This window comes from Protopterus annectens, chromosome 4.part1, assembly GCF_019279795.1.
Source record: "Protopterus annectens isolate FY-2018-M chromosome 4.part1, PAN1.0, whole genome shotgun sequence".
NCBI lineage: Eukaryota > Metazoa > Chordata > Ceratodontiformes > Protopteridae > Protopterus > Protopterus annectens.
In genome coordinates, this window is record NC_056734.1 from 525839071 (window position 1) to 525866809 (window position 27739).

The 27739-nt window shown below is 47.7% G+C and overlaps 1 protein-coding gene across 1 annotated transcript in view; it reads right to left on the reverse strand.

Annotated features, from left to right (window-relative positions):
- The window catches only part of UBXN7 (UBX domain protein 7), a 1098848-nt gene that overhangs the window by 839139 nt on the left and 231970 nt on the right, over nucleotides 1-27739 (reverse strand). The gene's annotated exons all lie outside the window — the stretch shown is intronic.

Here is a 27739-nt window from a genome sequence, read left to right on the forward strand (position 1 = left end):
CACATCCAAAGTATGAATGATCCCTTCTTCCTGGTTTTGAAGGATAGGAAGGAATGCAGGAAAGTGTATGGTCTGATTTAAAGAAATCTTTTTTTCACCACCTTAGGTGTAAAGGAAGGATTGGTTCTATGAGATACTCTGTCTGGTTGCAAAATGATGAAAAGGTTCCATACACATAAGGGACTGAAGCTCTGATACCCTTCTAGCTGAAGTAACGGCTAGTAGGAAAGTTGTCTTCCAGGTAAGGAACTTTATATCTGTCGAAGCACCTGGCTCAAATGTTGGAAGGGTGATCTTGTCCAGAATGAAACTGAGGTCCCAGAGGGGAAAAAGTTTTCAGGGAGGCCCAATGAGGACAACCCCTCTAAGAAACTGTTTCATGAGAGGATGGGAAAAAGAGAGGAGGCTGAGAATACAGAAAGGCAGAAAAAACTGAAGCATGGATTTTAATAGAGGAGTAATAAGTATGACAGGATCAAAAGGATCTGAACGTGTCAAGGGCTTTCTTCCTTCTGTCTACACCACATAATGAATATTTTCCATTTGGGGGAGCAAGACTTCTACTGGTAGGTCTCCTGGCTTCTTTTAGAATGGTCAGAAAGCACAGTTGTGTACACTTACCATAAATGTAGATGTTCGAGTGTATTCACTGTTGCAGTCATCACACTTGGGCTATTCTGCCTGCAGGTAGCCATCAACTGGCCTGAATACCAGAGACTTAGTATTTCTGCGTCAGTTGCTGTCACTTCAGTACTGACATCAGGTCGTCAGGGGTATAAAAACAGGCAGCCAATGCCATTACATCAGTTTTTCTTCCCCAAATGTCAAGAGACCCCCACCAATAGGGAGCAAAATTATGGTGGGAAAAATATCACCAGTAAAAAGTAAATACAATAACCCAGTAAGGGGTGAGTAATAGACATAGAGAGGATAGAGAGAGAGAGAGAGACAAGAGGTCTGGAGAGTGGGAAAAGTACAGTTTTGTACCTACCATAAATGTAGATGTCCGATAGATATGCAACTGCAGTCCTTGCATATGGGTTGTCCTGCCTCAGGCAGCCCTCGGTCGGCCGGATTCCAAAGTCTGGGTCCGACGTCGGCTGATGTCGGCTCCTCCCCGACGTCAGAGCGGCTGGGGTAAAAAAGTATCAGCCGACGCCATCTTCCTCAGTGTTTCTTGCCCCAGATGCCAGGTGCCCTCCAAGGAAGGCTAAAATTAGAACTGGATAAAAAATTCCAGACATACACAATAGCAATAAACAGATACACCATAACAGATATCCCCAGCTAAGTATAAAAGGAGGAAAGTGGACCCAATGCACAGAGGGGAAGGAGGGAGGGAAAACCTGACTGGAGTTGCATATCTATCGGACATCTACATTTATGGTAGGTACAAAACTGTACTATGTCCTTCAAGAATGCAACTGCAATCCTTACATATGGGTTGAATACCATAGCCTAGCTGGGGGTGGTAGGCTCTAAGATAAGGATGGTGTAGCTAAAATGCCCTGCAGGACTGCCGAAGCAAAGCCTGCTCGGGATCTGGAATATAAAGGGAGGTTGTAGTGCTTGGAAAATGTATGCACGGATCTCCATGTAGCAGCTTCTAGAATGTCCTTTGTAGCCACCCCTCTTAGGAAGGCTGTGGAGGTGGCTGTAGCTCTGGTGGAGTGTGGTCTGACATTGGCTGGCACACCCTTTCCATGGTAGGAATAACAAAATCTGATGCAATGTCCAATCCATTTTGAAATTGTTTGCTTGGAAATTGCTTTTCCTTCTACTCCAGGAGCGTAAGCTACAAATAGTTGATCAGACTTTCTGTTGGCCTTTGTTCTGTCCAAGTAGTAGCGCAGTTGTCTGTGAATGTCCAAAGTGAGCAGCAGCTTTTCCCCTTTATTTTGAGGATTGGGGAAGAAAGTAGGCAGGTGAATTACTTGATTTAGAGACACCCTGCATATCACTTTTGGCATAAAAGAAGGATTGGTTCTTAAAGAAACCCTGTCCTGATGAAAAATGAGGAATGGAGGTACTGCCATGAGGGCCTGTATCTCCGAAACTCTCCTTGCTGAGGTTATTGCCAACAGGAAAACTGTTTTCCAGGAAAGAAATTGCAATTCTGCAGATGCTGCTGGCTCAAAGGGAGGAAGAGTTAATTTTTCCAACACAAAATTGAGGTCCCATGCAGGCACTGGTGGTTTTCTGGGAGGTTTGATATTCTTTACCCCTCTTAGAAATTGTCTTAGCAAAGGATGTGAGAACACAGGAGGATCAGTGTTGTATCTTGCTGAAATTGCTGAAGCGTGTATTTTTATGGAAGAATAGGAAAGTCCATTATGCAGCATGTCTGCCAAGTATTCCAATATCTGTGGAATGTTCATTACTGATGCATCCTGTCCCTTGTTGGTATTCCAGATGCTGAATCTCTTCCATTTGGCCGAATAAGCTTTTCTGGTGGAAGGTCTGCATGCTTCTAATAATATCTGTTGAACTTCCTTGGAGAAAGAGATATGTGGAGAAATCATGGGACTCTCCAAGCTGTCAGCCGCAGAGTCTGCAGGTTTGGTTGAACCGTCCTGTAATTGTGCTGAGTCAAGAGTGGAGACCATAGAGGCAGGGTCCACGGTTTGGTGCAAGTTATGCTCCTTAGTAGTGGATACCAGTGCTGTCTTGGCCAATCTGGAGCTATTAATATGCCTTTCGGTTGCTCTGCTTTGATCTTCAGTAACACCTTGGTGATCAATGGTAGAGGTGGGAATGCATAGATTGTTAGAGAGTTCCAGCTGAATGAGAGAGCATCTATTTTCCAGGCTTGTGGATGATGTGACCTCGTGCAGAACTTTTTCAGATGATGATTGAGGTGGGAGGCAAAGAGGTCTACGTCCGGCCTCCCCCATGCAGAAGTTATTTGTGCAAAAATGTCTGGATGCAACATCCATTCGTGTGGATCCAGGATGTTTCTGCTTAAACTGTCCGCTAGAACATTGTCCCTGCCCGGAACAAACTGGGATTGTAGCTGTATGTTCAGTTTCAGGGATTTTTCCCAAAGAGTCATTGTTAGTCTGCAAAGGGGGTAAGAATGAGTACCTCCCTGCTTGTTTATGTACCACATAACAGTGGTGTTGTCTGTCCTTATTAGTAGATGACCTTGCTGAAGATATTCTCTGAAGGCCTCGATTGCATGCATTACTGCCAACATCTCTTTTTGATTGATGTGCAGATGTACTTCCTGGGGAGTCCATTGCCCTTGAATACATCTGCCCTCCATGTGCGCCCCCCCATCCATGGTCTGAGGCGTCTGTTGTAACGGTTTGGCTTGTTTGAGGCTTGTTGAAAGGCATACCTTTGTTTAACTGGCTTGCTTGGGCCCACCAAAAGAATTCCCTTTGTAGACATGGGATGAGTGGGATAATTGCTTCTAAGTTGTGGCTGTGTTGAGACCATAAACTTTTTAGGTACCATTGTAGTTTTCTCATGTGTAGCCTTGCCAATGGAATCAGTAGAATGCAAGATGCCATGAAACCCAGGGCCTGCAGGATTTTCCTTGCAGTCATCTGGGTGAGCTTTGCTAGGCTTTTGAAGTAATGTGGTAGTTGTTCTTGTTCTCTTCTGTGAGGTAAGCCATTTGAGATTCTGTGTCTAGTTTGGCTCCTAGAAAAGTTATTTGTTGGGATGGCAGTAGTCTTGATTTTTGTAAGCTGACTGTGTATCCCAAAGCCTGTAATAAGTGAATGACATAATTCAAGTTTTTTGTCAAGGCTTGTTTGCTGTCCGCTTGAATAAGGCAGTCGTCCAGGTAAGGGTATATTTGTATCCCCTGGAGCCTGCAATGTACAATTACTGATGCCAGGCATTTCGTGAATACTCAGGGCGCAGTAGATAAGCCAAAGGGCAATGCTGAGAATTCATAATGCTCTGACCCTGCAAGAAATCTTCTGCAACTGTGTCTGATTGGGACATGCAGGTATGCCTCCTTGAGGTCCAGAGTAACCAGCCAAGACCCCTTGCCCAGCATGGGAAGGAGTTGCTGTAGCGTCAGCATTTTGAATTTTGGTACAATGAGAAAGGTGTTTAGAGCGGACAAGTCCAGTATAGGTCTCCATTGCTTTTCTTTTCTTGGAACAAGGAACAGTCTTGAGTAAAATCCCTGGCCTTGTTCCTGAGGAGGAACCTTTTCTATTGCTTTGATTTGTTTCAGCTTTGAAATTTGTTCGAATGCCTCTGCCCTTTGATTTTGTGGAAGGTTTGGCATGCCTTGTCTTGTTGGTAACATATGGAAGTGGAACCTGTAGCCTTGGTCTATTTTCTCCAGAATCCATTTGTCCTTTGTTAAAATGTGCCAGTTTTTTGAAAATAAGGATAATTTTCCGCCTAAAGGTGCTTCTCTTTGAGCCTTGGTCGGCGGTGTCAAAGGCAAGTCATTGTGATTGTCCCTGTGGGGCAGGGGAAGTCCCCACGCCACCTCTCTGATTAGTCAGTTGCCATTGGCGTCCCCTGTAGGAGCCTTTGTATTGCCCTCTTCCTCAAGCACGCCTGTTTTTTCCCCTTTGAAATTTGTCAGTGTCCGGAAAGGACCAATTCTTAGAAGGCCAATTCCTGCTGAACCTAGGAGGCTGAACCTGGAGGAAATCCTTGACTGTTTGCACTGATTTAGCCTTTTCCTCAATTGACAAACACATCCTGAGCATTAGTACTAAATAGCTTGTGCTTTTCCAGAGGTGCATCTAGAAGCTTTGCTTTAACATGATCTGGTAATGGCTGTTCTTTTAACCATGCATGTCTACGTATGACGGCCCCTGTCATAGCTGCCCTACATGAAGCTTCCAATGCATCATATCCACACTGAAGAAAATGGTTGCTAATCTGCTGTGTGTTGTGAACCACATCCTGCAAGGCCTTCCTATCTAAAGGCTCAGGAGAGGCTAACTTTTTCTGCAAATCATCCATCAAGAAATCCTGATACTGAAACATATGAAAAAGACAATTGAGGGCTCTCATAGCCAGAGTGGTTGAGGTATAAACTTTTTTGCCCCACCTCTCCAGGGACCTAGATTCCCTGTCTGAGGGCAAGGGATTCTTGGCCGTGGATGTAGTCACCCCTTTTGGCCCCTGGGAAATTGTTTCTAGATCAACAGCATGGGCCTTAAAGAAATGTTTATGAGTTTCAGGAACCCTGTAGTATCTGTCCGGCTTGACAGGAGCAGGAGGGAGAGAATCAGGAGAAGCACTCGAATCTGAGTACACATCATCCAGTACATCTAACTCTGGAGGGATAGCTAAAGGCCTGTGTTGTGGTAGCTTAAGGAAGGTACAAAGCCGTTTCCTGGAATCGGAGTATTCCTGGCCTTGCCACTGAAAGTGCTCCCTCATGGAGTGAAGAACTTCCCCAAAAGAAATATCCTCAGGAGGGGAGGCAGAGGAGATAGAATCCTCCACATAAGAATCCTCGTAGGCCTGGAAGGACTCTTCCTGGGTAACTGAGTGATCAGAGTCACCAGAGGCTTCATCTGAAGCAAGGGTGTCAGTATGCTCAACCCCGGGCCTTTTGTCAGAAGGTGGCGGAGATCCTCTTTCAGGATGGGCCTGGGAGCCTCTGATTAAGGAAATTAAATCTGCAGCTAAAGACATGATTTGTTTATCAGTAGTGGGCTGAGGCAGAGCTTTAGGAGGGTGAGACCTAGCCAGGCTAGCAGCCTTAGTACGTCTAGCTGCCCCACGTGCTGGAGTAGCCTTGTCCACAGGTATGGTCTCCGGTAGATCTTGGGCTTCAGAATCTGGAGGAAAATCAACCACCGGCACCGGCGCAGGCTCCGGGGCCGGAGTGATCGGTAAAGCGGTGTCGTCGGTCCGGAGCGGTGGAACAACCGCCTCAGAAGAGACCGATGCACTCGCGGTAATTTTTGGCATGGAGTCGGTGGAAGTCGCGGGCCGAGGATGTCGGTCCCGGTCCTTCCGTTTTTTTTGGAAATATGAGTTGTCGGTTGTTCCGACGGCATGGTATAGGAGAATTTGTCACCAAAAAAGTCTTCAGCAAACTCTGCCCGGCGCCTGAGTGTGCGCTTATTGAAGCAAGCACAGGCGGCACAGGCCGAGACGTCGTGGTCTGGGCCAAGGCAGGGGAGGCAGTAAGAATGGAAATCCTTATGAGGTACTTGTTTACCACAAGACAAACAGTTATTAACTTCTTCAGTTTTTTTCTGACATCGGCTGAGGCAAGAAAAAGATCCCCAACGGGGTACTTAGCTTTTTTGATGACTTCGGATACGAAAAACACAGGAGCTGACCGACCGGCACTTGCGAACTGCTTCTGCTTCGGGCACCGCGTGGCAAGAAAGACTGAGGAAGATGGCGTCGGCTGATACTTTTATACCCCAGCCGCTCTGACGTCGGGGAGGAGGCGGCATCAGCCGACGTCGGACCCAGACTTTGGAATCCGGCCGACCGAGGGCTGCCTGAGGCAGGACAACCCATATGTAAGGACTGCAGTTGCATTCTTGAAGGACATCCAGGAGTGCAACAGTGAATACACTTAAACATCTACATTTATGGTAAGTGTACACAACTGTACTATGTTCTTCGTGTTTCACTGTTGCAGTCATCACACTTGAGTTGATTCCCAAAGCTGAAGAAAGGGTGGAGACAGTCAAGAAGAGTTGGGGCTGGCTAGTATGCCCTGCAGGACTGCTGTTGCAAAACTCACCCTGGATTTGGAAAAGATAGGTAGGTGATAATACTTGGTGAAGGTGTGTGCACAGAACTCCAGGTAGCAGCTTCCAGAATGTCCCTGATAGTGACTCCCCTGAGGAATGCTGTAGAGGTAGAAGTTGCCCTAGTGGAATGCGTTCTGACCACCTGAGGGGTTGGTTTCTCATGGTGTTTGTAGCAGAAATGGATACAGTGTGCTATCCATTTGGAAATTGTTTTGAAATGGCCTTGCCCTCTGCCCCTGGTGAAAAACTGACTAGTAACTGGTCAGATTTCCTTAAGACTTTAGTCCTATCCAGGTAGAACCTGAGCTGCCTGTGCACATCCAAGGAGTGCAGGATCCTTTCCCCTTTATTTTGAGGATTAGGGAAGAAGGTTAGCAAATGGATGGATTGGGTGAGAGCCACACTGGACACCATTTTAGGCATAAAGGAAGGGTTAGTCCGGAGGGGAAACCCTGTCAGCATGAAAAATAATGAAGGGTTCCACATCCATAAGTGCTTGTAGCGCAGATACTCTTCTAGCTGAAGTGATGGCCAGAAGCAAGGCTGTTTTCCAAGAGAGGAATATTAACTCTGCTGATGTAGGCACAAAGGGGGGTAAGCATGAGCTTTTCCAGTACAAAGTTAAGGTCCCAAGCAGGGGTGGGTGCTCTCCTTGGTGGCCTTTGTTTGCCCCTCTCAGGAACTGCTTGATGAAAGGGTGAGAGACGAGTGGTGGCTCAGTGTTGTAATGAGCCGAGATGGCAGAGGTATGGATCTTAATGGAGGAGAAGGATAGGCCTCTGTGGGGTAGATCTGGAGTAGATCTGCTAGGTAATCCAGGATTACAGGTGAGGAGGCAGTGCTGTGTCCTCTCCTTTAGACTGAATCCAGGAACAATACTTTTTCCACTTATCAGCATAGGATTTCCTTGTAATGGGTCTTCTTGGCTTCAAGAATGACATCCAGCACCTGCTTGCTGAGGCTGGTCACTGGGGGAGAGTTGAAGGAATAAGCCAGGCTGCAAGATTCAGGGTTTGCAGTTGCGGATACAGGATCTGTCCCTCCTGCTGGGTGAGGAGAGTTGGGATCTGGGGTAGCTGCCAGCGTGGCACTGGTGACAAGCTGCACAGTAGTGTGTACCAGTGCTGGCATGGCCAGTCCAGAGCAATCAGGATTGCCCTTGGTTTGTCCTGTCTTATCTTGAGTAATATTCTTGTGAGAAGAGGCAGAGGGGGAAATGCATAGATTGATAGGTTTACCCACTGGAAGGATAGGGCATCCACTTTCCAGGCCCTGCTATGAGGTGTCCTGGTGCAGAATTTGCTGAGCTGGTGATTGTCGGGGGAGGCAAAAAGGTCCACCTCTGGGGTCCCCCATTTCAGGGTTAATAGGCTGAAGATGCTGGGGTCTAATTGCCACTCGTGTGGGTCTAGTAGATATCTGCTTAAGTCGTCTGTCAGAGTTCTGTTTGTCTGGCAGGAATTGAGCTGGAAGACAAATCTGCATGTCCAAAGCCGTGCTCCACAGGGCCATGGCTAGCCTGCAAAGTGGGCTCCCCCCTGCTTGTTGATGTACCACATAGCTGTGGTGCTGTCTGTTTATATTAGCAGGGGTCCTGGTGAGATTTGGGATTTGAAAGCTGTCAGAGCGTGCTGAACAGCTAGCATCTCTTTTTGGTTGATGTACAGATGAATTCGACTTGGGCTCCAGAGGCCCTGAATGCACTTGTTGTCCAGATGTGCCCCCAGGCATAGTCTGATGCATCTGTGGTTAGGGTCTGGGCGGCGTGGGGTTGAGTAAAGGGAAGTCCCTTGTTGTGGCTGCATGCTGCTGCCCACCAAAGAAACTCTGTCTTAGACAAGGCATGATGGTTTCCAGATCCTGAAAATGTTGGCACTAAAGACTTTTCAAGTACCACTGAAGTTTCCTCATTTGCCGTCTGGCATATGGAATCAGTAGAATGCAAGAAGCCATGAACCCTAGGGCCAGCGGATAGCTGGGTTCTGGTGGCCATTTGAGTGAAGTAGCCTGTCAGATAGGCTTGTTTTTCTGGAGTAAGGAATGCCATCTGGGATGCTGTATCTAAGCTTGCTCCCAGGAATACAATCTTTTGACTGGGGACTAGTTTTGATTTCTTTTCGTCGATTGTGTACTCCAGGGAGGTTAGAAGGTTCTTTACAAATATCAGGTGCTGCAACAGCTTTTCCTGACTGTCTGCCTGAATCAGGCAATCGTCCAAGTAAGGGTAAATTTGAACCTTTCTCTGTCTGTAACAGTTACGTTTAGAATATGCTAATGTTAGAAAGAGTTTTAAGAATTACAGTTTAAATAGAAGCAAATGGAAAGCTTTACAGAGTATGAGGGAACAGAGTGATAAATATGTCTTCACTCAATCAAAGGGGGCAAGTGTGTGACTTTTTCGAAAGCACAATATGTATCAATAGCTGACAATTTACTTGTGGATGTCACAGTATATGAAAAATTGGTAAGAAACCTTGTGAAGGAATACAATGGGAGGCTATAAGAGCTCCTAGAAAGGGGCGAAAGATATGGATTTCTTTTCAGCTGCTGACATTAATAAACTACATGTAAAGAATCCTAGGGATGCCACATTCTTCATAATCCCAAAACTACACAAGTTCATGGAAAATCCCCCGGGGAGACCGACAGTTTCGGGAAAAGGATCATACCTACAAAATGTAGGTATTTCCTTGGACCATCAACTGAAGGGTCACATTTATCCAAGGTAATTTCACATATTAAAAATACTAAGGAATTATGTGATTTAGTTGGTGGCAAATGTTGAGGATGAAACTTTTATTGGGTCTGTGTAGATGTGAAGGCATTATATACAAGTATAAGGAATATTTGGGGTTTGGAGGCTGTGACGTCTATGTTGGGTGAAGGCCCATGGACAAATTATTTAGTACAGCTCTTAGAATTCTCCCTCATACATAACTGTTTTAGTGGACAGTATTATTTGCAAAAAGGAAGGAACAGTGATGAGGGCATCGTATGCCCCTGCGTATGCCATATTATTTATGAATTTTTTTTGAGAATAGGCATATGTATAATACAGATTTTTTTATCCACCATGTCATCACTTACAAAAGATTTATCGATGACTTGTTTTTTTTATTTGTAAGGGGGATCCAATGGAATTTAAAAGATTTATGGAACATTTAAGTAAGAATCCATTGGGTCTAGAGTTTACTTTTGAAGTTAGCAAGGTTAGCATACATTTTTTGGATGTGGAATTTTTTGTGGCAGATGACAGGATTCCTTACAAGCCCTTTATTAAGAAGACAGCTGCGAATAATTTCTCGTCGGCTAAAAGCATTCCATATGGGGAATTTAAACGTATTTATAACAACACTTATAATAAATCAAGTATTCCTGAGGAATTCATGAAAGTCAGACAAAAATTATTCAACAAGGGGTATACGATAGCATGTTTGGAGAAGGCAAAGATAGGGTTTTGGGCACAAGTGGTGTAAGGGAAGCAGGCAATAGAAGAAGGTATGTAGGAGAATTTGAAAAAAGTGATGAAGAGGGTAGGTTATTTTTTGTTTCGAGATTCTTTATCCTATCTGTGACACTTAAAAAATGTGTGGAAAGATTTTGGCTTATTGTTTGCAAGGATGATAACATTGGGCATTTATTTCTAGAAAGAGTAACTTTTAGTTATGTACTTACCATAACTTCAGATGTATGGGATCCATCTCGCCTACATTCATAACTGATGGGTTCGGAGCCGATCCGTCGGCTCTGACTCGGCCACTATATGCTAGAACGAAGTCTCTCATTGGCTGGGCTTCCCCTTATCCCAGAATGCACTACGCCTGCTTCCCCAGATCTTGTTTGTTCGCTTTCATACATTCATACAGGTACAGAAAACACATACCAATAACTGTAACCAACTAGAGACCTTCCAGAGGAGAGCTCAGCAAGAGCAATATTTCCTCCAAATCCAAAAGGTAGGGGAAAGGAGGGTGGGTATGTATGAATGTAGGCGAGATGGATCCCATACATCCGAAGTTATGGTAAGTACATAACTAAAAGATGTAATGGGATCCTATCTCGCCTACATTCATAACTGATGGGACAGCGTCCCTAGCGCCTAAATCCCAGGTGGCTCATTGGAACACACTCCTGAGAACTGCGGAACCAAATGAAGCTCTGCCTCGGGAAGCCACATCAACCTTGTAATGAGAAATGAAGGTATGCGGAGAAGACCAAGTAGCAGCCGCACAAATATCATCTATTGAAACTTTGGAGTGAAAGGCTACAGAGGTGGCCATAGCCCTGGTAGAATGAGCTTTAAGTGGGAAAGGTAACTCTCTGCCTGACTGGGAATAAATGAAAGAGATGCAATCCTTAATCCATTTGGCAATGGTGGTTTTGGCAACTGGTAGACCTAACCTATTCTCCGCAAAGGACACAAACAGTTGGTTAGATTTTCGTGTCTGACTGGTCCTATCCAAGTAAAAACGCAGTTGCCTGTGAACATCCAACTGGTGGAAGGTATATTCTGCTCTATTAGAAAAATTTGGAAAGAAAACAGGGAGCTCCAATGATTGCTGAATGGACAAAGGGGATGCTACCTTAGGCAAAAAAGATGGATTCAATCTGAAGGAAACTCTGTCTTTATGAAAAATCAAATAAGGAGGAGTAGAACAGAGAGCCTGAAGCTCTGAAACTCGCTTAGCAGAAGTTATTGCCACTAGAAAGGCGGTTTTCCACGACAGAAATTTTATATCACAAGTGGCTGCCGGTTCAAAGGGACGGGCAGTTAAGGAGGCCAAAATTAGAAGTTATGTACTTACCATAACGTTCTGAGTAGGTGAATTAATTTGTCTGCAACCTGTGGGTATGGATCCGATATCGGATCCGAACCGGCATGGTTTATGCAGCTATGGATCCGAGCTCCTAGCTCCTCCCCTCACCCATAATGCCCTGCTCTCCCTACATGACCTCAGATTGAGTTTTCCCTGTATCAAATACCCTAATCAAAGGGTAACACATTCTATGCAGGAAACTGACAAGGCCAGGGGGATAGGAGGGCGGGATGGTTGCAGACAAATGAATTCACCTACTCAGATAGAACGTTATGGTAAGTACATAACTTCTAAATCTGAAGTAGGAGATTCATTTGTCAGCAACCTGTGGGACACAGTCCCCAGCTACCTGAATCTTGGGCGGCCGTCATGGAAGAATATTCCAGAGCACTGCGGAGCCAAATGATGCTCTACCTCTAGATGTGATATCCAGCTTGTAATGAAAAATAAATGTATGACATGAAGCCCAAGTGGCTGCTGAACAAATGTCATCCAGAGGAATCCTAGCCTTAAAGGCTGCTGAGGTAGAAACAGACCGGGTTGAATGAGCATGGACTCCGTCCGGTGCGAACCTCCCGGAAGCTTGGTAAGCTAAAAGAATACACTGGGAAATCCAGCGTGACAAGGAAACTTTGGAGATTGGTTTACCCAGATTGAATTTGGCAAAGGAAATGAACAATTGGTCGGATTGCCTGTGACCAGCTGTCCTGTTAAGGTAAAAACGAAGCTGCCTGTGAACATCCAATGAATGCAGCTTGTATTCGCCTTTGTTCTGAAATTTAGGAAAGAAAACGGGGAGGTTGATGGACTGATTAATGTTTGCTTCCGAAGCTACCTTAGGAAGAAAGGAGGGATTGATCCTGAGGTACACACGGTCTGGATGGAAGATCAAGTAAGGCGGCTTCATGGACAGGGCTTGAAGTTGCGAAACTCTTTTGGCTGAAGTAATGGCTACTAAAAATGCAGTCTTAAGAGATAAGAATTTTACATCTACTGTGGCCGCAGGCTCGAAGGGGGGAGCGGTCAAGGCCTGAAGAACCAAGGAAAGATCCCATGGTGGAACCGCCTGCTTGACAGGAGGTCTAAGCAGAAAGGTGCCTTTTAGGAAGATTTTACATAACTTGGCAGACATAAGAGGCCCAGAGTCATGACCAACATGATAATGAGAAATGGCTGCTAGCTGAACTTTGACCGTGGAACTACTGGCGCCATCATTAAAAAGAGTGGTAAGGAAGTCTAGAACCATGGGAAGAGGAACCGTGAAGGAATCTAGACCTTGCCGCTCCGCCCAAATGGAGAATCGCTTCCATTTACTGCGGTAAGTTTTTCTGGTAGAGAGTTTATGCGCCGCTACCAGAATGGCCTTAACGGGAGATGAAATACCGGGAGTCCTGATTAGGAGTGGAACTGGAGCAACCAAGCAGTCAGCTTCAGGTTGTCCCGGTTTGGAGATGGTAGGTTCGATGGGTGTGCTGTCAGATCCGGAATGGGATCTAGAATCCAAGGTGGATTCACTGAGTGAGACCTTAGGTAAGGGAACCAGATCTGCCGTGGCCAGAATGGGGCTATGAGGATCATTCTGCACTCCAACCGAGCGGCTTTCTGAAGAACCTGGAGCATCAGAGGCAGAGGGGGGGTATGCGTAAAGAAGACGGGGAGGCCAAGCATGCATCAGAGCGTCTCTCGGGGAATCCCCTGGAGGAGGGATTAGAGCGAAAAAACTGTCGCACTTGGTGTTTAAGGGAGAAGCAAAGAGATTGCAACAAGGAGTTCCCCACCGTGCGAAGATACGTTTCACTACTTGAGCATTGAGAGACCACTCGCATGGGGAGAAAATGGTGCAACTGAGCTTGTCCGCAAGGATGTTGGACCGACCCTGAATATGCGTTGCGATGAGAAAGCGGTTGGTGGAGATCGCCCATTCCCACACTCTCATGGCTTCCCGACATAAAGGGTAAGACCTGGTTCCCCCCTGTTTGTTGACGTACCAGACCACCGACATGTTGTCTGACTGAATCGCAATTGTTCCCCGGGGAAGAAAGGCTTGAAGTGCTTGCAACGCCAAGAGCACGGCCCTCATCTCCAGAACACTGATATGCAGGGAGGTCTCTGAGTCGTTCCACGTGCCTTGGACCGTCCGTCCATAAATGCCCCCACCCGAGGCGAGATGCGTCCGTGGTCACTGTGGCAAGAGGGGGAGATGCACAAAAGGGGCGGCCTAGCTGGAGATCCTCGGAAAGGAGCCACCACAAGAGAGACCGCTTGCAAGCCTTGCTGATTGCAATGGGGTGATGCAGAGGGAGAGAAAGATAAGACCATTGTACTTGAAGCGTCCACTGAAGTACCCGCATGTTCAAGCGGGCGAATGGGAGAAGAGAAATCGCTGCCGCCATGGACCCTAGTGCCCTCAGGACCAATTCCGCCGGAACTGAGCTGGAGTGGAGGATGGCCCGCACCTGGAGTCGTAGATTCCGAATTCTGTCGGTTGTGAGGAAGGCTCTTATCTTCCTCGTGTCTAACCTGGCACCTATGAATTCTATCAACTGAGTAGGGGCCAGGTTGGACTTTCTTACGTTTATCGTGATGCCTAGCCAGGGAGCTAGCTGAAGAAAGGAGTCTCTTGTCAAGGATAGTAGATGCCTTGTTGGGGCGGTGAGAAGCCAGTCGTCCATGTACGGAAAGACCTGCACCCCCTGAATCCTCAGGTGGGCCGCAACCACTGCTAAATACCTTGGTGAACACCCTGGGGGCTGTGGTGAGACCAAAGGGAAGGAACCTGAACTGGTAGTGACTGGCTCCCAGCCGGAAGCGAAGAAACCTCCTGGACCGTCTGTCCATTAGTAAGTGGTAGTACGCATCCTTGAGGTCTACAGAACACATCCAGTGATTCTCTCCCAGAAGGGGGAGGATAGATTGTAAAGTGACCATCCGGAACTTCTCCTTGGGAACTGCCAGGTTTAATAGGTACAGATCTAAAATGGGTCTTAGGTCCCCCGTCTTTTTTGGCACTAAAAAGAACCTGGAGTAGAACCCTGATCCGATCTGGTCTGGGGGGAACGGGCTGGATGGCTCTTTTCCTCAGCAGATAGCCAATTTCTGCTGAAGCAGCCTCCCACTGATCGGGTGGAACGTCGGGGAGGGATTTTGGTTTTGGGACGTGAAGAAAAGGGATTTTGTATCCTCTGGATATAATACGGAGGACACAGCGGTCTGATGTTATGGACTCCCTTGCCGCTAGGTGCTCCGAAAAACGTCCCCCGACTGCCTCCAGAGTGGAGCAGTCAGGCAACCCCTCAGGGTTGCTGCGCGGGTTGCTCAGAGAAAGGTTCTCTGGACCCGAAATTCCTGGGAGCCCCTCTGCCCCTGGGGCGGCGTCCGCCCTGTCCTCCTCTGCCACCGAAGGACTGGTTGTCCGGAGCAGGTTGGGATTGCTGCGACTTCTGGAACCACATCTTCTTCTGGCCCTTTTGGTTCCTAGAGTAGGACCTCTGGGGCACAGAGAAGCGGACTCCGACGGCAGACAGCGTCTTCCCGTCCTTCTCGCTCTGGACTAAGGTGTCGCAAAACGTCTTGCCAAAAAGGGCAGAACCATCAAAGGGGGCGTTCGTGAAAGACGCCTTGAAGGGCTCCATGAAATCGCAATGGCAGAGCCAGGCCTGGCGTCTCGTGACTAGGCCTACTCCTGCAGCTCTAGCGGCTCCCTCAGTAGCATGGGAAAGCACAGAGGTATTTGTCACGGACCGAAGAGTGGCCATACGGGTGGAGTGCAAAGGTTTGTCCTCCTCCGACATGGACTCTGGGGGGGGGGATGCAGCGTATTCTTTGATAAGATCGCGCTGCATCCTAATAACATGTGCCAGATAGTTGAGCGCCCTCACTGAGAAGATCGCTGAACTAAACATTCGCTTCCCCAAGCGGTCCATCATCCGAGACTCCTTGCTCGGAGGATGGACTGAGGGACCCTCCTGGGCGAATTCCCTCTTGGTGGCTGCTGCCGTCAACATGGCATCTACCGGAGGTCCCTTACTCCAGTGGGCACGGTCAGCAGGGGGGCTGAGAATCCTGTCTGGCCTTTTGGGGATTGGCTCCATGGTGTCCGGTTCCTTCCACGTCCTGGTGGTAATAAGGTCCACCAGGGGGTCGGCAGGTGGGGACACCCAGGAGGTAGACGGGCCCACTTCGAATGCCTCCAAGAACACGGACTCGTCCGAGGAAGACTTTGGGGCAGACCACCCACCTCTTATACGAAGCATTTCCATGATGTCTCCAAAGGAGACATCTTCGGGGGGGTGATCTTGGGGAGCCTTCCCTCCATGTCTTCAGTTAAAGACTCGGGGGAGTCTATGTGCCTCCTTTTACACGTGTGCTTGCGAGGTGCTTCCTCGGGGGGGTTGTCCGAGGAGCCCTCGCAAGCAGTGTCTAGTTCCACAGGAAATGTTTGGGGCATTGAAACGGGCTGTCCCAGTGGCTGGGTGATGGAAGCCTGACCCAGAGCAGATGGAGCGCGGGACGGAGCCGAAGCAAGTGCCGGGGGTCCGGAAGCCCTCAACAGAGCCCTCTCCACTACATCAAAAGCCGAAGGGGAGCCGGCCTCGACCAAAGGATCCAACAGTCAGCACCCCCTCGGATCCGAGGAGTGGATCGGAGCCGGCGCCGAGCCCCTCGGATCCGAGGGACCAGTGCGCTCAGACACGGACGGCGCCGAAGGCATACTGAGTCCCTCGGATCCGAAACTCGGGCCAAGGCTCCGAGAGGTCAGATCCGACACACTCGAGGGCAGGGTCGGATCCGAAGTAGCCAGTAATATCGGAGCCGACCCACCCCCGGCTCCAAAGCTGCCCGGCTCCTATCGCTCCGAACCCGGGTAGCGGGTCGGAGAAGGGGCTATGGGCTTGAAAAAGGGGGTCGAGCTCCCCCCCGGGGGGGGAGGCAGGAGCACTCCCATCTGCATCTGGGCCTGGATGAACCTTTGCATCATCTGGTCCAGATCGGCGTCGGAAAGACTATAGGTCGACCTCGAAGAGGCTACCGAGGTAGGCCTTGAGTACCGCCTCGATAGCCTCGAAGGAGGTCGGGTCTCCTCCTCCTCAGGTCCCGGTGAAAAGGTTGGGGACCAGAGCAGAGAAGGAGGAGAACCAGTAGCTAGAGAGGCCGGAGGAGAAGCCCGCTTAGCCGGCAGGGCCGAGACGGAGGTCTCGGCCCACCGCTTGTGGTGCTTCTCTCTCCGGTCCATCTTCCTAGCTTCCCTCTCCTCCGAACCCGTAGAGGGAGTTTGAATCCCGGGAGGAGGAGGAGCAGGAGCAGGTACCGCAGGAGCGGTAACTACCAACGGGGCGGAGGCCGAAGCAGAGTCCGGGGGTAATAGTCCCGCCAAGACCAGCTTCGACCTCCGCTCCTTCAATGCCCTGGGGTTGAACCCTGCACAGATTGAACATCCAGAAGTGAGGTGTTCAACCCCAAGGCATCGAACGCACCGAGTGTGGCCATCCGCAGGGGACAGCTTATGGCCACACTTGGAGCATTTCGAAAATATCGCCTTTGGGGCCTCAGACTTTTTTTTTTTTTTTTTAAACAAAGAAAAATAACAAGTTAACAACCCAGTCACACTAAAGGCCCCAAAGAAACCATGCACACACAAACTACGCTACCAGCGAGGGGAGGGAATTACAAAAAATAAGTAATCTAACCAAAAATTAGTTTAAAAGGGTGAGAAACCTAAAACTTTCACACAAAAAACTATTTATTTGACAAAAAAACCCTTAGAAAATACTAAAATATCACTTAGCTGAAGGAGCTCAAAGATCAAGCTGTCACCACGAAAGCGGCAAACTAGATCTGAGGTCATGTAGGGAGAGCAGGGCATTATGGGTGAGGCGAGAAGCTAGGAGCTCGGATCCATAGCTGGATAAACCATGCCGGTTCGGATCTGATATCGGATCCATACCCATAGGTTGCTGAAAAATGAATCTCCTACTTCAGATCCAAATTTAAGTCCCAAGGGGGCACAGGATGAGCCATAGGAGGCCTGAGGAGCCAGGCTCCCTTAAGAAAGGACTTGCAAAGTCTGTTAGCCATTAAGGAAGGCTCTATGGAAACATGAAAATTAGATATAGCCGCCAGTTGAACTTTGTGGAGACTGAAGAGCCTGAATGAAACAATGAAGCCAGAAATTCCAAGACCTGCGGAACTGGGGCCGTAAGAGGATCAATGCCTCGCTGCTGGGCCCAAAAGGCAAACCTTTTCCATTTGTTGGAATACAGCTTAACGGTGGATGGCTTGTGGGAAGAGGACAAAATGTACATCACTTCTGCAGAAAGAGAGTTATCTCTAACTAGGGATGGAAGTGGAGTAACCAAGCAGCCAGTCGCAACGACCGGAGGGACGGATGAGAGTGTCCCGACTGATGAGACAACAGGTCCGGCACTGGGTCCAGAATCCAAGGGCCCTGTACCGCATACTTCTGAAGGAATGGGAACCAAACCTGACAGGGCCAATGTGGGGCGACCAAAATCATGTGGCTCCCTACATGAAGAGCCTTCTGAATCACCCTCGGGAGAAGGGGGATCGGGGGGGAAGGCATAAAGCAGACCCGGGGGCCAATCGTGGGCTAGAGCATCCCTGGGGGACTGCCCCTGGGAGGGAGTCAGAGTGAAGAACTCTCTGCACTTCGCATTGTTGGGGCTGCTCGAACAAGTCGCAACAAGGGAGACCCCATTTGGCAAAGATCTGCGCAGCCACGCTGCTGTTGAGGGACCACTCGTGGGGCAACAGGAGAGTCCTGCTAAGCCTGTCTGCAATTACATTGGCTTTCCCCGGAATGTGCGTGGCTACTAAGAAACGTCGAGTAGCTATGGCCCAGCGCCATACTCTCATGGCCTCTCTGCAAAGGGGGTAGGACCTGGTTCCGCCCTGCTTGTTTATGTGCCAAACTACCGACATGTTGTCGGATAGAATCACAATAGTACCTTGGGGGAGAGCATGATGAAGTGCTTGCAAAACCAGAAGCACCGCACTCATTTCCAGGATATTGATGTGAAGGTGCGCTTCACAATCCTGCCAAGTGCCTTGGACAGACCTGTCCAGATAATGACACCCCCACCCTATCTGGGAGGCGTCCGTGGTCACTGTGGCAACAGGGGGCTGAAGGGCGAAAGGACGCCCCCGGTCCAGGTTGGACCGACGCAGCCACCAACGGAGGTCTCGATGACAACTGTCCGTAATCAGAACCAGGTGGTTCAGGGGAAGTTCTTGGTATGACCATTGAACCGATAATAGCCATTGCAGCACCCGCATGTGCAGCCTGGCTAATGGTACTAAGAGGATAGTTGCAGCCATCTTGCCCAATAACTGAAGAATGTCTGGCAGGAACTCGAGATTTGGGTAACAAATTTAGAATCTGTGATTGTAGAACCTGAATTCTTTCTGATGGCAAAAATGCCCGCATCCTTTTTGTGTCTAACTCTGTGCCTATAAAGGTGATACGCTGAGATGGCCGCAGCACAGATTTTTCCCAATTGAAAGTGATTCCCAGCGAGAGACCCAAAGTTACTGTGGCCATCAGCGCTCGAATCAGTAGATGCTCGGAGGTGGCAGTGAGGAGCCAGTCATCGAGATAGGGAAACACTTGGAATCCTAGACTTCTCAGGTGAGCTGTCACCACTGCCAGACACTTGGTAAACACCCTGGGGGCTGTGGTGAGACCAAAGGGCAGTGCACGAAACTGGAAATGACTGGTTCCTAGGCAGAAGCGTAAATGACTCCTGGACTCTTGACGTTTCAAAATGTGATAGTAAGCGTCCTTGAGGTCTATGGAGCACATCCAGACATCCTTCTCCAATAACGGGAGAATGGACTGAAGGGTGACCATCCGGAACTTGGACTTCTTCACAAAACGATTTAATGAGCTTAGGTCCAAAATGGGCCTTATGTCCCCTGTCTTTTTTGGCACCAAAAATAATCTTGAGTAAGTTCCTGATCCGATCTGGTCGGTGGGGACGGGCTGGATGACCCCTTTGCTTAGCAGCTTTGAAACTTATATGGCTGCTAGATCCCGTTAACTGGGTGGCACGTCCGGGATTCTCCTTGTAGGAGGAGGGGGCTTGAAAAAGGGAATGAGGTAGCCTCCGGTTACAATGCGAAGCACCCACTGATCCTTGGTTATAGATTCCCAAGCCTGTGGGTGTTTCGCAAAACGACCCCTGACTGACTCCTGAGAAGTGCAGCCAGGCCACATCCTAGGGATGTTGAGGGTAGGAGTGACCACGAAAGGAATCGCGGTCTCCAGAGTTATGGGGGCCTCTGCCACCTCTAGGGCAGCGTCTTCCTGAATCCCCCCCCCCCGCCTCTGGAGGGGGGAATCACTCGGTGGAGTACAGAAGAACTTTTGGGATTTTCTGAACCACATTTTCCCTCCTCTCTGGGCCTTGGGGTAAGGTCTAGAGGGAGCGGAAAAACGGGCCCCAACGGCAGTCAAGGTCTTGCCCTCCTGCTCGCACCGAGTAAGTGTGTCCTTCACCTTGGGTCCAAACAAAGAAGACCCATCAAAGGGGGCGTCGGCGAAGGAAGACTTAAAGGCCTCCGCGAGTGGACACAAGCGTAACCAGGCTTGTCTCCTAAGAGCCACTCCTGTGCCCGCTGCTCTACTCACCCCTTCGGCTGCATAGGAAATGAGCCTCATGGACGAGTTGACAATAGAAGATAGGGTAGTCATCTGGGCGCCTACAGTCTGAGCTAACGCCTCAGGAAGATTACCCGCAAGAGACTCTCCTAACTCCTTGAGGAGGTCCCTTTGTCATTGTAAAATGACAGAGATAGTTCAGTGACCGCAGGGTAAAGGTCGCTGAAGAAAGGGTACGCTTCCCGTACATATCCATGCTCCTAGAATCCTTATTAGGAGGATGAATAGACGTTGAAGCCTCTGCCACGTCCTGCTGAGTGGCAGATGCCACCACCATAGCATCAACTGCAACACCCTTAGTGAGGAATTCCTTCTGGGGAGGGGCTGAAAGAAACTTATTAGGTCTGGCAGGCACCGGTTCCACTGTATCAGGATGTTCCCACACCCTCCGAGAGATTAGATCTAATAACTCGTCGAAGGGTGGAGACACCCAGGAGGAGAAGGGCTGGGCCCCGAAGGCCTTGAGGAAGACTGACTCCTCAGCGGTAGGGGCTTTGGATTGCCAATTGCCTCTCTGTCTCAAGATCTCAAGGATATCTGAGAAGGAGACGTCATCCGAGGACGATTTCGGGGACCCCTCCGCATCATCGAGGTCAGTATCTGAAGTGACGGACTCATCTTGGGAATCAACGTGCTTCCTCTTGCACATTTTCTTCCTTGGGGGCTCATCAGAAGAAGATTCAGAAGGACCCCCCGGAAGAAGGGAACCCCCCCCAAGGGGGTATCCTCAGGCCCCGGGGCCCCACTGTCATGGGAAAGAATGTCTCCAGAGGCACCAGTACCCAAAACTTGGGACGGTGAGGTAGAAACCTGCTGACCCGGCAAGGTCATGGCCAGCGCACTCCTCATGGCCTCAAAAGCAGGACCTCCAGACTCTGCAGAGGGAACTTGCTGAGAGACCACGGTGGTACCTGGAATACCTGCGGCCGATGCTCCGAGGGGAAGACTGGGCATCGAAGAGGCGAGCTCCACAGTGTTGCCCTCGCCCCCCGCTGAGGAAGACCCGGTACTAAACCCTGACACCGAGGACAGGGTAGGAATGAAGGTCGGAGCAGAGAAACTCCGAGTGGGTCCCTGCTCTGACTGAACGATTCCGCTGCGTTCTACCAGCACCGACTCCAACGGCTCCAAGGGGGTTGGAGGAGGAATCAAATGCATGGAATGGGGAATCGGCTCCGAAGCCAAGTGGGCTGGAGCCGAAATCATTTTAGTAAAAAATGGGGACTGGAACAGCCTCTGGATAACCCTATCCAAATCCGAATCCGACAACCTAGAGGATTTGGAGGAAATAGACTGGGGCCGAGAAGACTTCTGCCTCGGCTCCAATAAAACAGGTGATCGGCTCCGAAAGGGTTCCAACACAATCGGACCCGAGACCGGAACCGTTTTTAAAGGTGTTGGCGCCGAAGGCGGCTCCGGGGCTGAGGGGGAAGAGTCTGAGCTGCACACCTCCAACGGCTCAGAGACCAAAGGAGCCGAAGTAGGTGATTGACCTCTCGATGCACTAACCTGCGGCTCTGAAACCAATGGAGCCGAGGAAAGAAGCACCGAGGCAGACCCTTCAGCCATCGGCTTCGAAACCATTGGAGCCGAGGAAGAAGTCGTCGACCCATGTTTCTTAGATGTCGGGTCCGACGGACTGGTCGGAGCCGACGATCTATGCTTCTTGGGTGTCGGGCCCGACAGACTGGTCGGAGCCGATGATCTCTTCTTTTTAGAAGCTGGGGATGAAGACAACGCTTCTTCAAATGAAGGCTTAATGAGACCTCTAAGTATCAGCTTGTTTTTTCTTTCCTGAAGGACCCTGGAAGAAAAAGTGTGACAAACACTGCAAGTATCCTGTAGATGTTTAGGCCCTAAACAGTACGCGCAGACAGCATGGCTGTCTGTAATAGACATTTTATAATTACATTTAGCACATTTTTTAAAACCTGATTTCTGCTCCTTAGACATTGTGAACACAGTAGAAACAGGTAACAAAAAGCCAGAATACAGAGAAGTAAACTAATATATATATGGGCTAAAGCCCTCTAACTTAAACGGGCTTAGCCCGATATTAAAACTATTTCAGTCACACAACAAGAAAAATAAACACACAATAAGGGCAAAGGCCCTCTAACTTAAACGGGCCTTGCCCAGTACACTAGGAGCGCGAAAAATATAAAAAAAATAATTTTTCACAAAAACTGACCACAAACGCTCACAAGGCTGTTAAAACAGCTGTTTGTTTAAAAGCTGACAGAAACCCTAGCCAAAAAGACCAAAAAGGTCAAGAAAATACACTTAGCTCCAGCCAAGTCGAGACCACGTCCAGCTTGAAAAGCGGCAAACAAGATCTTGGGAAGCAGGCGTAGTGCATTCTGGGATAAGGGGAAGCCCAGCCAATGAGAGACTTTGTTCTAGTATATAGTGGCCGAGTCGGAGCCGAACCCATCAGTTATGAATGTAGGCGAGATAGGATCCCATTACATCTTTTTCTTACAGCAGATTCCTTAATTTAAAGGAGTAACTGAATTTAAGAAAGCCTCTGGTGGGAGGAGGTTTGAAGGGAAACTGTGCATGTGGCAGATGTAGGGTATGTAGTAGGTTAAAAAATTTAGATGGTAGTCTGATAAATAATGTTAGATACACAGTGAGGGGCCATTTTACCTGAAGGTATGTGGGGTGGTATACATTCTCAGTTGTGGCTGTACACCAACTAAATGGTATGTGGGACAGACTAGGAGGACGGTGAAAAATAGAATTTTGGAACATCTAGGAGATATCAGAAACAATAGGCTAGAGAGTCCTGTTGCATACCACTTCCACATGGCTCACGGGGGTTGAGCAGTTAGCTTGTTCTTTAGTATTTTAGCCAAACCTTTCCACACACAAGGGGAGAAATTTTCGAATGTATTAAATAATTTGGAAGCCAAATTTATTATTAATTTTAATACACTATACCCTAGGGGTCTGAATCAGGAACTTAATATAAATATATATTAAATGTATTGGTTTGTATGTGAAGAAGTTATTTTGTGATATTTAATATTTATTAGATTTGCAACATTTAGTAGTCAGATCTTTTAGGGTAATCATGTGTATTTATTGTTGGATGCTGAATTCATATTTTATATGAATTTAATGAAATTGTAGTATTGTGCACAGAATGAAATTATTAAATGTGTTGATTAATTTATTATTTATATGTAGGAGTTAATATTTAGATACTGAATTTTGAACCTGCACTCCAATTTTTCAATTGTATTTATTAATACAAGTTTTCCACATGCACCTTTGGTTGAATTGTAGCACAATCACTTTAAAGTGTGGTTTTTAGAACCAATGAAACTGATTAATTAGTGTAATTGGGTCATTAATTCACAACCATGTGGTTTTGTAAATGTATTTAAAGTATGACTTTGATGTTAAATGTTATTCCCGTTTGAAGGCATACTGGCCGAGGTATTAGGAAGCATCAATAAAATCTGATTGTGATTCTACAGTGGTTCGTTTGAAGTTTGTCCTGGTCTGCTTTTCCATTCAGTTTATGGTATATGTTTTTTCGTTTGGGTTCATTGTTGCTATCTGCAGTCTGTCTGTAATAGGCAATGGCTGGAGCCAGGCATTTTGTGAAGACTCTGGGAGCAGTGGATAAGCCAAAGGGAAGTGCAGAGAACTGATAATGCATAGATCCTGCCCTGAAGAGTAGGTATTTTCTGCACGAGTCCCTGATAGGGAAGTGCAGACAGGCTTCTTTTAGGTCTAGGGTGGCTAACCAGGCATCTTTGGACAGCATAGGAAGAAGCTGCTGAAGGGTTAGCATTTTGAATTTTGGTACCACCAGGAAGGTTTAGAATGGAAAGATCTAGGAATGGGCACCAAGTGCCCTCTTTTCTGGGTACCAGAAAAAGTCTGGAATAAAACCCTTGACCTATTTGTTATGCAGGAACAGGCTGAATTGCCCTTATGGAGAGCAGGGATTGAATTTGTTTTTTCGCCTCTGCCCACTGGTGTGGAGAAGGTCTAGGAACCCTTTTGGGGTTGGCAGTGACGAAGTAAAATTTATACCCCTGGGAAACAATGTTGAGGACCCATTAGTCTTTGGTGAGGGAGGTCCAGTTTTTTGCATGATGGGCAAGTTTTCCTCCTAGGGGCACAAGTAACTGGGCAGAGGTGAGGATTGGAGTTGAGAAGTCATTGCAAATTCTTTCTGTAAGGGGGGTGGCTTAGCACTCGCTCTTTTGGAAGTGGAGGCACTCCATTGCTTAGATCTCTGCATACTGTGAGACTGTAATCTGGGGGAGTCTGTTGCCCCTGGGTCTAGTTTGAGATGGCCTTGAGGGGGCTGGAAAGGCCAAATGTTTCATGAGGCAATGCCTACTGAAACTTTGACTGTCTGCATAGACTTATCTTTTTCTTCCATCTTTTTTAGAACCTCTTCTGCTTTGGTGCCAAACAGATTGTCCTTGTTCAAAGGAGCGTCTAGTAATTTTGATTTGACATGGTCTGGCAAGGTCTGTTCCTTAAGCCAAGCATGCCTTCTCAGTACAGAACCAGTGACTGCTGCCCTGCAAGAAGATTCTAGGGCATCAAAGCCACATTGCAAGGTATGCTTGCTGACTTGGCTTGCAGAATGCATAAGCTCTTACAGTTCTTTATTTTCTGCACAGTCTGTAAAGGTAGATATTTTTTGCTTAAAAAGTTCCATATGCTGCTGGTATTTCAGCATGTGAAAATGGCAATTCAATGCCCTAATGGTCTAAAGCTCACGAATCCCTGTCCGAAGGGGTGGGACTCGTAGCTGTAGTTGCTTTTATACCTTTAGGCCCCTGGGAAATGACCACTGGATCAGCAGTAGGATTTTTGAAAAGAAATTTGTGAGAGTCAGGAACTCTGTAGTACCTGTCTGGTTTCCTTGGAGCCAGGGGTGAAGTATGGGAGTTAGACTTGATTCCATAAAGACATCATCCACAACATCCAGAAGAGGAGGAATTGCTAAAGGTCTATGTTGAGGTAAATCTAAAAATTCGCCGAGTCTCTTTTTGGACTGAGGATAAATCTGGCATCCCCAGTAGAAATGCTCTCTTAAAGTAAGAAGTGTTTCACCAAAAGAAAAATCCTCTGGAGGGGAAGCAGAGGGAATGGATTCCTCTGCATCTGAATCATCATAAGCAGATAAAGGCATGTCTTCATAATCAGAAACCTCAGAGTCGTCGGACTCTTGGTCAGTTAAAGCTAATGGGGATAGGTCTCTTTTCTCTTAGCAGAGGAAGGCTGGCTTCAGATAATCAGCATAATTAGGTCTTCTGTCATTTTAAGCATTTGATTTTGTGGTAAGAAAGCAGGTGTTTGAGTTTGGGTCTTCATTTTTTTAGGCGTAGCTCATACTCTAGGCCTTAGAAACTTGGTAGTTTTAAACAAAGCTGAAGATGCAAAAAAAGTTGTTGGTTTATGTCGAAAAACGGTAATGCGAAGTACTTCCTCGGAAGCCAGTGCCTGCACAGCAGCTCTGGACCCATCCAAGGTAGAGACATCTGCAGGTTCCGTAGTCAAAGAAGAGTCTCGTGGCATACCGGACTCTGAACAGGTCTCGGTAGCTGTCTGCGAATCCATAGAAGCAGACATCAGGGGCTGCAAAAGCACCTCACTGAGTACCAGCGAAATGTCGACTAGCTTAACGGAAGCATCGTCGGTAGTTTTGGACCTGTGCGGTCTGTCTCTATCTTTATCCTTACTTTTTTTGAAGATTGGTAGTTGGATGGCTTACCGAAGCCATTTCAGAATACGGACATCGACAGCGAAAGTATTTAGCGACAATAAGGGCCCAATGACTAATAGTTTGGGCATTGAACAAGTCACAAAACTGACAGCGAGGTACGTCGTGGTCTGGGCCTAAACAGGTGACGCAGTAAGAATGGAAATCTCAGTGTGGTATTTGCTTTCCACAGGCGAGACAATTGTTAACTTTTTCTGACATCAGTTAGAGCAACAAAAAGTATCCCCAATGGGGTACTTAGCTTTAGAAGACTTCAGGATGATTCAATTCGGAAACGAAAACTCAGGTAGCGGCTGACCGGCACTCGTGCGAAGTGAACTGCTTCGGGCTCCTCAGCAAGAAAGACTGATGCAATGGCGTCAGCTGCCTATTTTTATACCCCTGACGTCAGTGCTGAAGTGACAGTAACCGACACAGAAATACTAAGTCTCTGGTATTCGGGCAGACTGAGGGCTACCTGCAGGCAGATAACCCAAGTGTGATGACTGCAACAGTGAAACACGAAGAACATCCTGTTTGCCTAGGACTGCCTCCTTCTATGGGATCAAAGTATCAACCAAGCAGTGTGTGCAAGTTGGGGTATATGATGGTACCATTGTTATGCGTTAACAGGTCCACTCTATGTGGCAGGAGACATAGTTCCCTGGTGGTTAGATGGTGCAACAGGGGGTACCAGAGCTGCCTTGGCCAATCTGGGGTATTAGAATGACCCTTGGCCCCAATGGTTAGGACTGCAGCAATGTGGAATGAAGAACATCAGGCCTGTCCAAATTAAGAAGAAGACATCTGTCTTCCAGGCTGACCTCATTTTGCTCCTGGAGCAAAATTTTTCCAAGCAAGCATTTTCTTTGGTGGTAAAAAGGTCTATCTGTAGCACACCTCATTCTCTGGCTATGTTGAGAAAAGCTTCCCAATGCAGCTGCGACTTGTGGGGGGGGGGCTCCTGCTGAGGCAATCTGCTAGTTAACTGGTTTCTACTGGTAGATGCCCAAGCCATAAGATGCAGTCCTAGGAAAATTTGTTTCCCAAAGGTTCATGGTTAAGTGGCAAATGGGGTTAAGAGCGAGTTCTCCCACTTGTTTACTTACCACATAACCATGGTACTGTTGATCTTTACTGGGAGGACTCCTGGTTTCCATTGTTCTTTGGAGAAAATCTGGCCTTTCTGGACTACCATCAGTTCTTTTAGGTAGATGTGTTTGTTTTCAAACTGGGAGTCTCATGTGCCTCAAGTCTAGAGGTTGTTGTAGTGGGCTCCCCAGCCTACTTCTGATGCATTTGTTGTTAGACCCACCAAGCAAACTCTTTCCTGAGAGAAGGAAGAAGTTTTATCCTGAAGGTGAGAAAGTGGGACTGTTGGAACCAGACATTTGTGAGGTACCACTGCAGTTTCCTCATATGTAGTCTGGTAAGGAGAATTATTAGGATGCAAGAGGCCATGTAACATAAGGTCCAGAGATACTCTCTGGCTGTAAGGTATTTCATAACAAAGTACAGAGTTAAAAGGTAACTGTCTTGGGGAAGAAAGCCTATCTGAAGAGTGGAGTCCAGTAAAGTTCCCAGAAACACAATCCTGTTTGTAGGGTTGCTCTGAAGATTTTTGGGTATTGATGGAGAACACCACTGAAGTCAGTATATTTTCGGTGTAAAGCAGATCTGCTTCGAGTTTTTCTAGATCAGTTTCCTGAATGAGGCAATCATCTAAGTATGGGTAAATCTGAATTCCCTTTGTCCTGTAGAAGGTTACCACCAGGGCTAGGCATTTTGTGAAAACCCTGGG